General features: G+C 45.7%; 1 long non-coding RNA gene across 3 annotated transcripts in view; it reads right to left on the reverse strand.

Annotated features, from left to right (window-relative positions):
- LOC138747311 (uncharacterized) overlaps window positions 1-16,698 on the reverse strand; it is a 291,147-nt gene that overhangs the window by 111,399 nt on the left and 163,050 nt on the right. For 2 of the 3 annotated variants that reach the window (XR_011347428.1, XR_011347426.1), the window contains one exon: window positions 2,413-2,607. This is a non-coding gene — a long non-coding RNA (uncharacterized lncRNA). Of the gene's footprint in view, window positions 1-2,264; window positions 2,608-16,698 lie in introns of those variants that run through there. The other variant, XR_011347427.1, reaches the window with a different exon arrangement.

A 16,698-nucleotide genomic window follows, 5' to 3' on the forward strand; every position in this document is an offset into this window, starting at 1 on the left:
AAGACTCATTATTTCTACAGCTACATCTTTTAGAACCCTGCGTTACATTCCATCAGGTTCAAAACTTGAATCCGTCTTTCGTCCCATCACATTTGTGACTCCTCCTCAAGAGAGGAGCAATGGGATCATATTGGCCAATTCTGACAAACCTTTCAGAAGGACCAAAATGACGTAGTTCGGTTTCCTTCTCAAAACCTGATCAAGTGGACACCAAGATTGGTGACAGCAGCAAAGGGCATTGAGATTTGCCAAGGATTCTCGTCGGCCCTGTTGTTACCATGTTATCTAAATCCTTTCTCCAGCTTGATGTAGTGCAGATAATCCGAATAATGACTTAAAAGAATGATATTCAGCCAATTAGATGATTTCTTTGGGCATTTGTAGAACATTTGCAATTTCTCTGGCATGTTTTCCACAAAAGTTATCCACCATTTCACTCCAAAGAAACGGAATGTTAGCAAAAAGACAAATCTTAATGAAATATTCTTAAAATTACGGTACCCATGAAAGAAAGCACGAGTGGTCCGAATGGCTAATTGCCTGGAGATATCAGACCTTGCAACTACACACCTGCATTTCTTGTATTATTGGGTGGATCAGGAGTGCATCCTTTAATGGTTCAAAGGTGCCTTTGATCTCTCCCAACCATAGCTTCTCTCATGTTCTCTAATCACAAGTTCCCTTTATCCCCATGTCTGATCCCTTGTTCCAATCTTCACCTTCACCACCATCCACCCATCTCCATTTTCTTTGGGAATGTGTAGTTTGTGCATTGCTATGTTACCACAGTAAAATCCCGTTTTCCAGAATTCAAGCAACCGGTAGCCTTGAGCAAGCAGCAAAAGTAATTGTGGAAAATAAATAGGTAAAAAATACAAAAGTTTAAAATTGGTGTCCCCCCCACCAGTTTGTTAACCAATCACGCAACACGCAATCTAAAATACCGCGACCATGGGGTCTCCCAAGATGGCAGCATCAATGATCGGCAGCAGCCACGAAGGGTTGCAGACTCCAGGGGAGCAGAGGACTGGCGCAGGGCAGTCAAAAACGGGGAGATCATCCCCCGTCTGAGAAGGAGAAGCAGAGGAGATGATCAATGGTATGGTGACCACTGCAGCGGAGGTCCAGTGAAGGGGCTCTGCCGCTGAAAGACCAACGCATGCAGAGGGCTGCTGGTGACTCGAGGCAATAAACCCATGGAGGCTGCAGGCTGCTGGAGACCACTGTCGGGGGAATCACGCCAGGCTGTGGACTGCTGGAGACTGGCTCGAAACAGTCTGAAGGGGTACCAGGTATTGGAACTGGGATGCGAGGGGCTGACGAATGCGCTGAAGGGTTCCTGGTGGTGTTGGAGGTTCGGATCTGGAGCTCGAGTTGCAGATGGTTTGGACTGGACTCTATGTGGCTGAGGAAGCTGTGGAAGTGATGGACGCGAATTTATGGGCACTCGGTGACTCGAGGTGGGGGGGGGGGCTCTCTTTTGCTTCTCTTTCTCTGACTGTAAGAGGCACTCCAGGCAATTTCTGCTGATGGTGAATCTGTGCCTTACAGGAGGCAAAAGTAATTTTGTGTAATATAACACTGTTTTATTACATGACAGTAAATTGAATCTTGAATCTCAAGCAACCGGAAAATTCATTAATCTGGCCTCTACCAATCCCCATAGGTGTCAGATATTGGGGGGGGGGGGGGGTTTGCTATATTAGTCTTTCTTTTTAATCAGTAATTTTCCCCATCAACCCCATTGCCGAGTATCACATTTCAGTGCTTATATTAGACTTGAATTCCTCTCCCCATCCCAGCTCAAGTCCCTGGTCCACCCTTTATCTGGAGGCCTTAACATTGAAGCCACAGGTTGACACCATCAAACTGAACATGAACTGGAACGCCCAACCCGATTCATCCCATGACCAAATGTTTGGCGCGGACATAACCATTACCGATAAACTGAACACACCTTGCAGGTCTCTTGAGCTCTGGTAATCTCACAGACTCTTTCCCCAAAACTTTCAACATCATGTTATAATTTAAATACATATTCAGGATGGAACACTAGAGGGCAGGCATTGTTTCCTTTCATCTTTCTTTCACATGAACTGGTCATTCTTTCATATTTTAATGCTGCTCAGAGCCTCAGCCATTGAACTACAATTATCAATAGTCTTTTTGAAATTTCATTCATAGAAACCCTCTGGCACATCCACAGATACTCTTGAAGTTTCAATTAAAGAAGAACAATAAGAATATTCCAAAGAGACATGTTACTGCACATAAAGTCAATCTTTATGCTTCAGTGTTAACTGCCATCAAGTGATGCAGGGTAGCCTGTGAGATTCAACTTTATGGCTTTGGGGGATGAATTCGGGAAGAAGGGGTAAGCTGATCCAAATTGGTTCAATGTGAATTGCGTACCTGTTGACTGGGGTCATTTCACTTCCGTTTTCTTGTCAACATCATGCCTTAACAGTCGGAAGTCACATAATTCTCTGCAGACATCCATGACTCCTTGATTCCAGAAGATGTAGTCTCAGATTTTGTAGACACTTATCTATAAGACCCAACTTAGCCTGGTGTAGGTGCAGCTGTTGAGGCATAATGGAGCCAGTGCTGCAAGACAGAATTAAGGGATGGATCAGACTCGATAACAGAATGAAACAGGAAGGTCTGCAGATGCTGGGGTTGAGTGAAATACTCAAATGTGCTGGACAAACTTAGCAGGTCTCGCAGCATCCATAGGAAGTCTTTTAGGGCTGAATCCATTTTCAGGCATTCTGGCAAACTAAGTCCACTCACAAATTGGAGGAACAGTAGCTTGTATTCCATCCTGGCAGCCTCCAACCACTCAGCAACAATAGTGTCATCTCCAATTTCCATGAACCCCCACCCCTCTCTCCCTATCTCTGACTCCTTCCCTTTCTTCTCCTTTCAGAGAATTACCGTCTGCCCTCTCCTCCATCACTTCTCAGCTTACCCCTTACCCTCTCCCACATATTGCATGAGAACACATTTGGTAGAACGGGGCTGTGACAGCACTAGCAATCAGGACACGGGTTCGAATCCAGCGCAGTCTGTAAGGAGTTTGTAAGTTCTCCTCATGTCTGCATGGGTTTCCTCCGGGAGCTCTCGTTTCCTCCCACTGTTCAAAGTGTACAAGGGGGTTGTAGGTTAATTGGGATCGTGGGCCAAAATGGCCTGTCATCGTGCTATATGTAAAAAATGTAACATGTTTCTGTACCTGAGGGGTGGAATTTCTTCCTCCTCTTTCTACATGTATTTCTACCCAGTGAAAATCCCTAAACCATCACGATCACCTGTGAATGTTTTAGTGCTAAAGCATAAGGAAGAAGATTTTAAAAATGCAGAGCTACAAATTTACTTTCGAATTTCCGCGTTCCATAACTAATCTAAAATATTCCATTGAAGTGCCAGGGCAAGGATGGGGTCATCAAGTAGTTAATTGGAATTGTTTCCCTTGTCTGTCTCAGAACATATATTAAAATGCATCGTTGTCTAGTAAAGCAAGCAAAAATGATTCGGCAGTGAGAAGGTGAGCTGGCCTGTGGGGAACTAGGTTGTGTGGTAAAGGTCTACTGAATACAGATGGAAACTGTGCACTTGGCAACAATGCAGATCTAATTATAATTATAATTTGCTCTGAGAATATAGAATATGTTTAAGGCACAATGTGCTCAATTATTTATCAGATGGCGCCTATTACGTAGTTCAGCTTCCTAAAATTAGCATCTGGGTGTTGCAGTCCATCAATCTACCATTGCCCTGATGCCACTATTGTTTTTAAAGTATGTTCATTATGACAGGTTCTGTACTGATACTGTCAGTCAACATGCAGCTCGCAATGGGCAAAAGAGAACTGGTCCCCAGATGGTGCTGGACATAACTCTGTCGTCTGGTAGCTGTTTATAACTTAAGTGTATTTGTTGAGACTGATCACTCAAACTTAATTAAAATTAATTGAAAGAAAATCTCTCAATAAATTGAGCACCAGGTTGCTCCACACATGAAGGGAACTTTGACAGAGATAGGCAACATCTTTCCACCTGAAGTAGTCGAGCTGGACAATTGTCGCAATGGACATTGCCTTGTGCTTTGTACAGTATAACCCCTGATATCTGGCACCTATGGGGGACTGGTAGATGAACGGATTTTCTGGTTGCTTGAGATTGCGGGCTAAACTTCTGTATTTTTTTTTAACCTACCAGTATTTATTTTCCGCAATTTTTTTTTTGTTGGTTGCTTGAATTCTGCATAACGGGGATTTTACTGCATTAGGAATATCTTTCTGATAATGAAGGAAGGGCCCAAGAGTTAAACTATGTTTTCTTACTCTGGTTAGAATTAAAATGATTGCAAACTCCCATCAATATTGCGACAATGAACAATTTATAGAAAAAGTGCTATCCAAGAGCTTTTTCGTAAAGAATGTGCAAAACTATCGTTTAGAGATGTAATTATTTATGCTTGTTTAATATGCTTTGGCTTATGTCTGTGCCCCCTAATTCTTTGATTTGTTTGTGTATTAGTTGTGAATATATATCTGCAGAAGGTGAGTGCCTATTGTCCAAGCATTTGTGACTGTGTGAACCCTGTTTACACTTCTGTTTGCAACTATTCTATATGTTTTTGTGAATAGATTAATACCTTCACAATGACACCAGTCTAGAATGATTTCAAGCTATATAGAAAAGTCTGTATCTGCATTGATATGACCTAAAATCTCTGGCGTTCAATAGTTTATGAAAGGATTTAATCAGCAAGTAGGTGTTACTGAACACCTGGACCAAGTTTCAGGTTCCACCCAACCAATTCTCACAACATATTAATTGCAAAATCGATGTCTGTCAGACCAGGTGTCAAACTGGTAGATGTTAATGACTACACCCTATTATTTCAGAGAAGACAAAGACCATTCTTCCTGGTGTAAAGCCATACCATCATACAGTATAGATAAAGGACCTTCAGCACATTGAGCTTCTGTTCAAGCATCAACCTACATTCCTCCCATGTTACTGACCACATGGGGTGGCACACTTGGCATAGCGGTGAGCACAATGCCTTGACAGCGTGAGCGATTGGGTCCGGGGTTTGAATCCTGCACTGTCTGTAAGGAGTTTGTACTTTTCCCCATGTATGCGTGGATTTACCCCGGTGGCTCCAATTTCCTCCCACCATTTGAAACATACCGGGGGAGTGTAGGTTTTGCCTGGTCACAGAATCTGCCACATGAGCGTTATTTGTCTCTTAATTCCATGATGAAATAAACCAAACCTTCTGCTGCTCATTGTGCTTTCGTCCATTGGAGATGAGGCTGGATATTGTACAGTGGAACCATGATTTAACTCACCCCAATTTAACATGAATCGGGATATAATGTGACGAGTCATTGGACTTGGGCGTCGGGCTACTGTGGGGAGCATGGACTTTGGGCTGCCGCCAGGAGTGAGGACTATGGGCGGTCAGTTTATTAAAAATTAATTTATGTTTTAATTTCAACTGTAACTACAACGATTTATTGAGAACCCCGATTTAACGTAACCCAATTTTTTTCGGTGATGCATTTTTTTGGACCCAAACTACCGCGTTATAACAGGGTTCCACTGTAACAGGTAAAAGGCAATGGAATAAGAGACTCATGAGAGACATGAAGGATTCTGTTTTTGGATGTTGAGATGCAGGTGTTCCACTCATTGAACCTCGCATCATTTAATTTAACCCTAACCTTGTAGCCTGCTGTGTTTAGCTGAATTTCCAACAGAGACCTCTTCCAAATGAACGGATTGCCTATGAAGGGCATTAGGGTGGGTTGAGCATACACAAAACTCCATATAAAAGCAATTTCTTTCTTTTTCCAGTCACGGTAGCTGAGAGTAAACTGTATATTGCCTTGGGAATGAGAGACCAATTGGCTAAATGACTCTCTTTAAAATCATTTACTTTGTTCTTAAGGTGAATTTGGATCACAGGTCATACACATGACAATCAATTTTTTTAAAACATGATGGATCTAATAAAAGATTTCTAAAAACGGTGAAGGGCAATTTTCACCTAATTAAATCTGCATATTAATTGACCTTTTGGCTGTTCATCTGTACCCCTTCCCTTGCCCTTTCTTTTATTTTTCAGATGCCTGCCTGCTTTATACTCATACCTTGAAGAGGGGCTTCAGCTCGGTTATATATCTTTAGCTTGTATGTTGACTTCCTCCAGGATTTCTGTGTTTTTACTACAATCTCAGCATCTGCAGACTTTTTATGTTTCAGTCTATTAACTGAAGTTGGATAAAATAGCTAAAACAAAATGGCGGCAAGGATAGGATAGCGGTTAGTGAAACGCTTTTACAGCACCAGTGACCCAGATGCGAATCTGTCGCTGTCTGCAATGAGTTCACCCTGTGTCTGAGTGGGTTTCCTCTGGGTGCTCCGGTTTCCTCCCACTCTCCAAAATGTTCAGGCATTGTAAGTTTAATGGGTGTATTTGGGCAGCACGGCCTGTTATCATGTTGTATGTCTAACAGAAAAAAATGCTAGAAATAATTAGCAAGTCGGGCTGCATCTGTGAAGCCTGAAGAGAAACAGTAGATGCTTTCAGGTAGCCAGAATTCTTGAATGTAAAGCCGCCTAAAATACCCGAATGTGGCTGTCACGTGGCCTCCTGAAAGTGGAGAACCCAGCCCTGAGGAGCACTTACCTAACCCTTCTCGGGGAGGTATATTCCCCGGCTCGGAGCACTCCCCCTAGGCACCTAAAAGCAGCAATGCTTTCAGGTGCCTAGCAGTGGGCAGGCTGTTGACAGTCAGCTGACGAGCCACTGACAGCCACCCTCCCTGCTGTGGACCGGGGACAGTGTGGGACAGGAGTCCCCGCTACCAACACCTACCCTCCCCACTGACAACACCTTCTACTACAAGATGCTCCATAAACAAGCCGTGACTACAGCCACAGGAGCCAACGTTCGTTCAGACGCGGCTCTCCTTCAGCCGGCACGTTCGGATGGCAGAAAGGCATCTTCTCCACGGCCTCCTGAACGTCCAAGCTGCACTCCGCCAGCCGCGTCTACTGGCGTATTATCTCCGTCTGCACACCTGAAAGCGGCTAGTGTTAACATTTCAGGTCAAGGGCCCTTCAATGGAACTGAAAATGCAACAACAGAATGATAAGGCAACAGGGACGATGAGAGGGTAAAAAGCAGGGTGACGAATCAGGATAAGCTGTAAGGTGATCTAGTCAATGCATGAACAAGAGCAGTTAGAGGGAGCGCACATGGACAAAAGAACCGAGAAAAGCACAATGTGAAATGCAGAGTCAGAAAACATGGGGCTGGGGAAGTCCAAAGAGGGGTAAGAGAAGGAAGGAAACCTAATAAAAGTGGAGGTCAAGATGCAGAGAAAGTGTCAATGTGCTTTTGGAATCTGGAATTCAATATTAACGCTGAAAGATCGCAGATGGAGGGTGGAACATTACCGTGATAAGGGCTGAGTTCCTTGTCAAAAATATTGGAGAATGCACATCTGCAGCGAAATTCTTGCTCACTGCAGCTGAACAGAAGCTTCATGGAAAAAAAAACGCAACAGTGTACGTTAAGTTAAAAATAAATATAGAAAATAGGTTGTTAATGAATGTTCAGAGTTGCCATCAAGATTTTTACTTTTGAAAAGTAGCATTGCACATCAGTCCATCTTAAGGTGTTGGAACAGCTTTACGATTAGTGTTAACAAGGGGAGGTCCAGGACCCTGATAGCTATTGGAGAGAAACTGTCCTTGAACCTTGAGGTTTTCCCACATTTCACTCAAGAGCACAGAGGGCCACAATCTAACAATAATAGTTATAGATAATAATAAATAATAATCTGCAGATTTTCATGTTTTACAACTTCTTACCTAACTATCAGTTATTTTTCGCTATTGCAGTTAGGTAGTACATCGGATTCCATAAAACAGAAATGATAATAACAGGGCAGGATTAATGTAGTAGGGAAAGTAGCAAATGCTATGGGCCCCGGATTTTCAAGGGTCCCTACGTTTATGTATTATGAATTATGAGAAACATTTTTCTTTTCATCTACGAGATATCACACTGATTGATTAATTACCACGATTAAAGGTGATCATTTGGCTAAAATTGCTAACCTTAAATGTAAAGATAGCGAATCCCCCCACCCCCACAACTAACTCCCGATGCAGCAGCAGGGGTGCAGTGCTGTTGGACTTCGTTGCTCCGGCATCTGATTGGGCCACCCCGGCAGCTCGCGGCGGCGGCTCAATGCGGGAGCGATGCAGCTGGAACCTCTCTGCCAGCGCCAGGGGAAAGCAGAGGGATTCCAGCTGCATAGGGGATTGTGGGTAACGAAGAAGGCCACCGATCCCAAATTGTGCCGGCCGCCAGCTTCCACATCCAAAATAAAGTTTTGTTTTAAACAAACCGTGTAAGTAAGTTTTAACAGGGGAGAGGAGTGGAGGAGAAGTAGAGAACGTAACTTCAGTATAAGTGCAATTTCAGAGTGTGCAAAATGTGTAAGTAAGTTTTAACGGGGGGGGGGAGTTGCAATTTCAGTGCTCACTATAGGCGCTATGTTCCCTAGATACACCACTGGAAATCACTGATTATATAGTGATCTGAGAAAGCTAGCACCATTTTAAGACTATTTCAAACTTGCCAAAACAGATATGCAGGGTCAGCGTCAGAAACTCTCTCAGGGTGGGGGGGGGGGGGGGCACAGTCATATTTCCCATTCATTGAGTGTGCGCCAGCCGGTACTGTTTAGGACCCCTTTAAAATAAATGCTACAGGCCCCACAATACCTTAATCCAGCACTGGACAATAATAATTACTAATACAAAATTAACAAGACTGTCTTACAATTTTGACATTTCTCAGCCACTGAAGTGTATTTGATAGGAATTTGGCCAACATACCAGCACAGTGACTGGAAGAAATGTGCCCATGCTGGGAGCTTTGAAGTTGTACCGAGCAATTGCCTGTAACCAGCACATGACTTGTACTGAAGAGCAGATTCGCAAGTGTTGGTTTTCTGGCCATTGAAAACCCCTTCTCACAAGTAGCCAAGAAACTTAATTGCATGGCACATATTTATGATAAATCGAGCCAGTGATCCCTGTAGAGCGCGTCGAAAGAATCAAAGGCTTGTTGATCCAACCAAGGCTTTTATTAACTAGAAGACTGGAGCATATCACAAGTAGGTCGACCAGTCTGACTAGGAGCAACCCTTTAAGACTTGCCAGTAGGTGTGGCTACGCTCTCAGTCAATCTCACTCATCCTACACTTTTTCTTTGGCTTGGCTTCGTGGACGAAGATTTATGGAGGGGGTAAAAACCATCTGTACATATACACATTGGTGATAGAATCTGTACTATCACATTCACCCCTTCTTTGAGAACTGACCACGGGGTGGATGGAGGGCTGTAAAAAAAAAAGAAAAAAGGGCCCAGTGGAGGTTAGAGGCTGTACCGGTCAGGGGGCCTGAGCATCCGGTGTGACCGCCATGGTGCCGGGATTGAGGTCGCTGGAGTCGTGTCGCCGGCGGGCTCGTCGGGTGTGGCCACTGCTTCACTCAATTCCCCAACGGTGTTGTTGTCAGTCTGGCCTGAGCTGGTGGGGTTGTGCTGATCCCTCTGTTCAAGCACATGACCTGGGAGAGAAGGATTTGGGGGAGGTTGGGTGGGAAGCACTGCTGGACCTGAACCGGCTTGGGCTTGGTCCCTTACCGAGACTGTGTCCTCCCGCCCGTCCGGGTACTCAATGTATGCATAATGTGGGTTCACATGGAGCAGAGTCACTCAGTCAACCAAGGGGTCATTCTTTGAGTACCGGATGTGGCGTCGCAGGAGGACTGGCCCGAGAACTGTGAGCCACGCCTGTATGCTTGTTCCTGATTCGGATTTCCTCGGGAAAGAGAACATCCTTTCATGGGGGGTGGCATTGGTCGCGATGCATAGGAGGGAGCAGATGGAGTATAGGGCACTAGTGAGCACGTCCTGCCAGCGAGAGGTGGAGAGACCTTTGGACCGGAGGGCAAGCGTAACCGCTTTCCAGACGGTGGCATTCTCTCTTTCGACCTGTCCATTACTGCGTGGGTTATAGCTGGTGGTCCTGCTTGAAGCAATACCACGCTCCAGAAGGTACTGCCGCAGCTCCGTGCTCATAATTGAGGACCCCCTGTCACTGTGGATGTAACTGGGGTACTCGAAGATGGCGAAGATGCTGTGCAGGGCCTCTATGACTGAGGAGGTGGTCATGTCCGAGCAGGCCACAGCGAATGGGAAGCAGGTGTACTCGTTGGTAGCTGTAAGGATGTAGGTATAACGTTTGGTCGACGGTAGGGGCCCCTTGAAGTCCACGCTGAGACACTCAAAGGGGCGGGTGGCTTTGATGACGTGGGTGTTTCTGGATGGAAGAAGTGGGGCTTGCACTCAGCGCACACCGGGCAGGCTCGGGTCATGGAGCGAATCTCCTCAACCATGTAAGGCAGGTTGCGAGCTTTGACAAAGTGCGTGAACCTAGTGACCCCTGGATGACAGAGCTCCTCGTGGAGTCTCTGCAGCCTGTCCAGTTGTATGTTGGCGCAAGTCCCCCGGAGAGCGCATCTGATGGGTCGTTGAGTTTACCAGGCCAATACAGTATGTCATAATTAAAGGTGGAGAGTTCGATTCTCCACCTGGCGATTTTGTCATTCTTGATCTTACCTCGCTGGGTATTGCTAAACATGAAGGAGATCGCGCGTTGGTCGGTCAGCAGTTTAAAGCGCCTGCCAGTGAGGTAGTATCTCCAATGACGTACTGCTTCGACTATGGCCTGGGCCTCCTTCTCGACAGAGGAGTGTCGGCTCTCAGGTCCCTGGAGGGTTCTGGAGAAGGCTACCAACCGGCCGGCCTGGTTCAAAGTGGCTGCCAGTGCAAAGTCGGACACATCGCTCTCGACTTGGAATGGGATGGACTCATCGATGGCGTGCAGCGTTGCAGTGGCGATGTCCAATTTGATGCAGTTGAAGGCCGCTCTAGCTTCGGTTTACGGGGGAAGGAGGTGGTCTTGATGAGTGGCTGTGCCTTGTCGGCATAGTGTGGAACACATTGGGCATAGTAAGAGAAAAATCCCAGGCAGCATCTGAGTGTCTTCTGGGTGTGGCAAGTCCATGAGGGGACGCATACAGTCAGGGTCCAGCATGACCACCCCGTTCTCCACCACACAACCCAGAATTGCGAGCCGAGTGGTCCAGTTATCGAAATTGTAGGTCAAGTTCAGCCGAGTTGCTGTCTGAAAAAATTTCTCAAGGTTGACATCGTGATCCTCCGTGTCATGGCCACAGATGGTGGCATTGACCAGATACGGGAAAGTAGCAGTCAGCCCGTTCTGGTCCACCATCCGGTCCATTTCCTGGTGGAAGACTGCGACGCCATTTGTGACCCTAAAGGTTACCCTGAGGATTTGATACAGCCGCCCATCGCTTCAAAGGCCGTGAAAGGTTGGTCTTCTCGGCGGATCGGGAGCTGGTGATAGGCTGAACGTGTCAATGGTGGAGAACACATGGTATTTGGTGATCTGATTCACCACATCCATGATCCGTGGAAGGGGGTACGCATCCAGAAGTGTGAAGTGGTTGATTGTCTGGCTTTAGTCAACCACCATCCACGGCTTCTCCCTGTTTTTAACAACCACCACCTGGGCTTTCCAGGGATTCGAACTAGGTTCGATAATGCCCTCGTCCAGCAGTCTACGCATCTCGCTTGTGATAAATTTCCTGTCTTCATAACTATATTGCTGGCTTTTGGTGGCCACAGGCTTCCATCCAGGGGTGAGGTTTGCGAAGAGCGCTGGCGGAGCCACTCGAGGGTGGAGAGGCTACAGGTGAGGCCCCGGGGCACGGGGCGGGTGGCTCGGGCTGCCGCTGGCAGGAGGCTTCCGGGGTGGGGTGGAGTGAGGGCCCCCAAAGTGCAGGGAAAAGGTTAGGAACTGGCACTGAAAATCCAGTCCTAGCAATACAGTGTCGCACGTTGGGGAAGGACTAATAGTTTGAAGTCTGTGAATGTGATGCCCTGGACTTTCAGGGTCACCCCTTTACCCCTTCACTCCTTTACCCCTTCACCCCTTTACCCCGGTCGAGTGCGATCTGGTCGCCAATGAAATCCTCTGGGCAGTGGGGAGAATAGCCAGTCCGCAACGGTGGGCCAGGTATGGGCGAATAAAACTATCAGTTGACCCCGAGTCAAATAAGCAATTGGTTCGGTGTTCATGCACTTTAATCAGTTCCATTGCTTTTGTGAGGGAATGGGAGCAGTCCTGGTCTAGGGTTACTGATGCAGTGACTTATAATGGGGACAGTTGAGTCCTACGTGATGACGTCACGCAACGTGTGTGTGATGACATCACAGAAACAGTCAGGCTGGAGCAGTCAGCGTCGAGGAGTTGGTGTTGCTGCCTGCAGCCTGCTGGGGTTTCGGCTAGCCAACGGTAAGTGCTCAGGTTCACTGCTTTGTGTCGGCGGTGGGGCAGTCAGATGAGCGGTCATCGGTGATCGCGGCGGTGGGTACCGGGTCGGTAGCATCGGACGCGTTGGCGGGTACCTGGTCAACTGCCTCGGTGGTGTTGGGTCCCCGGTCGGCAGTATCGGTAGCAGTGGTGGGTGTGGCATGTCCTTGGTCAGCGGCAGTGGCAGGTCCCTGGTTGGCAGCGTCGGTAGCGGGCTCAGCGGAGATGGTGGCGGTGGGTCCATGGTCGGCAGCGGTAGTTGAAGTCGAGGCTGGGGCCTAGTCGGACGTTGCTTCGTGAGGGAAGGTGAAGGAGGCCAACGTCATTGCAGCGAGGGTGGGTTGTACCTTCTGTGCTCGGTGTCTGCCCTGTGACGTCACATGTTGCCGCGCGGTGGAGCCCTCGCTCTCATTGGACGAGAGCTCTGAGGAAGAAATGTTTGAATGGGAGGGTGGCAGTTGGGCTTCACATGAGGCACTGTGTTTGACGGTGGCCATTTTGGAGCAACAGACTACAGCAAAGTGGCCGTTTTTAAGGAATTTCTGGCACCTGGCTTTTCTTGCTGGGCACTGGGACCTGCTGTGCTTGTCCTTCCTGCAGAAATAACACTTCGGGGCCGCATCAGGCAGCGTAGCGGCACCCAACAAGCCGTCGGTGTGCCAGGGGGTAGTAGGGTTGAGGGAGGGCATCCTTCTCACATCAGAGTGTGGGGTCCAGCCCTGAGAGTACATGTCCATACTTAAGACCGCATCCTCCATTGTCTCTGCAATCCAGATCACGTCCTCTAGGTTTTCTCCCCCGTGTTCTATCAGGCGCTGCCTCATCTCATTCGATCGGACCCTGGCCACGTAGGCATCCCGAATGAGATCGTCTGTGGTCTCCGCAGCAGTTCTGTCTGTGCAGGCACAGTCCCTGCCCATTGCCCTTTGTGCTTGAATATAAGCTCTACAGGACTTTCCAGGCTGTTGCCTCCTGGTTGCTAGTTTATACCGAGCGTAGATCCTGTTCACCAGTTGCTCTTCAGCACCTTCATGGCTGCGGCGTAAGTGTTCGCGTTCTTGATGCTCTGGTAGACTCTCGGGGACACCATGGTCATATTGCTGTCCTCTATCATGGCAGGGTCAGAGATTTGTAAGTATGTTTCGAAGCGCCTCACCCAGTGCTTAAAGTCATTCGAGGCTGTAGCCGACTGTGGGTCGATGTTGAGGCGTTCCAGCCGTAGTGTACGCTCCATCCCTTTAAAACTTTCTAGTTAATAAAATTGTAGAGCGCGTCAAAAGAATCAAAGGCTTGTTGATCCAACCAAGGCTTTTATTAACTAGAAGACTGGAGTGTATCACATGTAGGTCGACCAGTCCAGAATGACCTGGCAGCAACCCTTTAAGACCTGCCAGTAGACGTGGCTATGCTCTCAGCCAATCACAGACATCCTACACTACAATCTATGAATATACGCTACAATCTATGCATTATACACATTGGTGATAGAATCTGACCTATCACAATCCCTGACCATATTTTATAATACAACCTTATATATGTTGTTTCCATGCATGTGTTGTGCTCATGTATGGGGATGCTGGGCATTTAACAATCCTGTTAGTTGTGCATAGCATTTCTTACACCTCTGTCAACACAATGCATTTGAACACATGACAAATGAAGCGTGAGGCTAAACCAGGAAGGCAGCCCCCTTGAGAAGGGAGGCCCCTTGAGAAGGGAGAGGGTCATTCCTCACTTGTAGAGCTCACCATGAAAGGTAAGGATGGGTTTGTGGGCATATTTTTCAGCAGGTGAGAGAAAGAGAGAAGGAAAGGGAGTGAAGGCAACAAATTGGCCCATTGACTCCCTGCCAGCTCAGTGTCCACTCCTTTTCTAGTTATCTGTTCGGACTCACACACCCATCAACCGACTCTGATTAACCCATATGCACATGGGGTAAGTAACAGTATTCAAGTAACTTCTAATGGGCCTGCCTTTGAACAGCACCTGTGCTGAAGATCAATGTCAGTACTCTGAACCAATGAGGCGGCAGCACAACCTTCTACACCACTGTGCTGTCCAATCCTAATCCACCCCACCCAAAGCCTCATGGACCATGTCTCCTTCCTTGCATGCTTGTGTTATGAGTGCTCTTCCTGGCAGTTTTCCCCATTACTGCGAGGGTCTCTACAAATCAAACAACAGACCAGCATCTTCAAAGTAGGGTTACATAAGCAGGGGAATCTTCAACACAAATAATCTGACTCAATGTGCCGATAAAACTGTAAACACATTATTAGTACTGATGGGTGAATAAATAGAAAATATAGTGGATTCCTTTTATTAGCACAAAGTTTAAAAGTTATTCTTTGAGGTTATGTGTTGTTATTTTGAGTGGATTCATATAAAAAGGTTAGAATTGTCCAATCAACTGCAGCAGCTAAAGCATTTTTAAAAGATATATAAAACTAAGAATTAAAGCTATTCCAAGTGAAGCACAAAGGAATGGTTGGCCATCATGCAGTGCATTATGGTACATGGTACTCTTGAAACTACTGGACAAGAGGGATAACAGTGGACAACAAAGATTTTGCTTCCCGAACAAATGTGGGTGCATTTTATGGATTTTGGGCTGCTGATCTCAAAAACCATCTTAATCTTTTTTTCCTATCACCTACTGTTTTTTTAGATATAACTTAGTACTTTCTTTTTAAGAAGGAATAAATAGGTCAGCCCAACACTGAGGGCTGTGCTGTATTGTTCTATGAATAACCTACGGTTTTGTGATTTTCTGCCACATTTTAAGGGTACCTTCAGGCATATAAAATAAGGAAGCGCAACGTGTCATTGAAAATTAATTTTCAGCATTCTGCACGTGGGCGTCTTCCCTGCTGATCTTGGTACAGTCAGTCACGAACGTGGTGAGAGGTTTCACCAGGCCATTGGAAAAGCTGTATCGGTACAAATGGAATCCACTGATGGTGGCTGAACGTGGTTGGACATGGACAGGGGAGGGGGGGCATCAGATGATGAGTACAAATGAAAATCAGTGGCAAAACATTTTTAGATGAGTTGAACTATCGCAATGTGTCAGCATCATTATGCGATTAAACCGTGCTAAATTCAATAAAAGTCAATTTAATGTTTCTTCAAATTCCTACATGATACAACAAATCTGAAATTATCTTTGTGTCCAGCTTGAAGCAGTCTATCATAATCCACAATTTTCTTTCAGCAAGCAGACCTTTTGAGAAAATGTTATCTAGTGTAATTGAAACAGGGAATTGTGCTCGATTTTCTGTTGCAAATCTTTGGAAAACCTTGGTGAATATCACTTGCAAGGAGAGCAGGAGTTCAGTTATGGTGAGAGATGAAAGAAGCTGTGGGTATTCTCCAGAGCACAAAGAAGCTTAAAGGAAGATTTGAAGAAGCTATTCAGAAGACAAAAGATTTCTTTTTTTATGGAGTATGTAAAGAGAAACCATTTCCAAGAGGGTCAGTAATCATGCGGGTTGGGGGGAGGAGGAGAGAGGGAAACAAGGTAAGTTGGTTTGAAGAATAGCTGGAAGTGATATTTAGAAACTCTATCCAGTAAGTTATGACCTTGAATGATGACATGGAAAAGGGAATGGAAAGACTTTCTTTCCCTTTAAAATATAATTATTGATTTTAATAAAGAACTTATACAAACAAAAAAGGGTATAATTCGATAAGATAGTACGGACAGTTACATAAACTAAATAAGACATTCTGTATATCACTCACGTACATAAATAATAAATCATATCCATAATTCATATTCAAAATAGAATGTCTTTTTTAGAAAAAATAACTAATAATACAACAAAAGGAGGAAAGAAGAAAGTCGTAGAGGAGAAAAACTCAAACCCATTACCTAACCGCGTTGCCAGATGCTATAACTTGTATTAAAACAAAAGGTTAAAAAAATTAATATAAGTAACGTGGAAAAGATACGAGTCAGGCAATTTAATTACATTGAAGTAAAATTATAGTGAGTCATAAATGACCCCATAACTTCTGGAATCTTACATGTGAATTATTAATTGAATAACGAATAATGAATAATGGTGCTGACCGTGTGGGGTTCCTTCAGTGAGCTAGGCAGTAGCAAAGGATGAGTTTGCTTGATACTTGGTATGGACTCATTGGAGCAACACTCAAAGAAAGTGCTAGAGGAACTCAGAAGGTCAGACAGA

The sequence above is a fragment of the Narcine bancroftii genome, chromosome 12 (genome assembly GCF_036971445.1).
Source record: "Narcine bancroftii isolate sNarBan1 chromosome 12, sNarBan1.hap1, whole genome shotgun sequence".
Classification (NCBI taxonomy): domain Eukaryota; kingdom Metazoa; phylum Chordata; class Chondrichthyes; order Torpediniformes; family Narcinidae; genus Narcine; species Narcine bancroftii.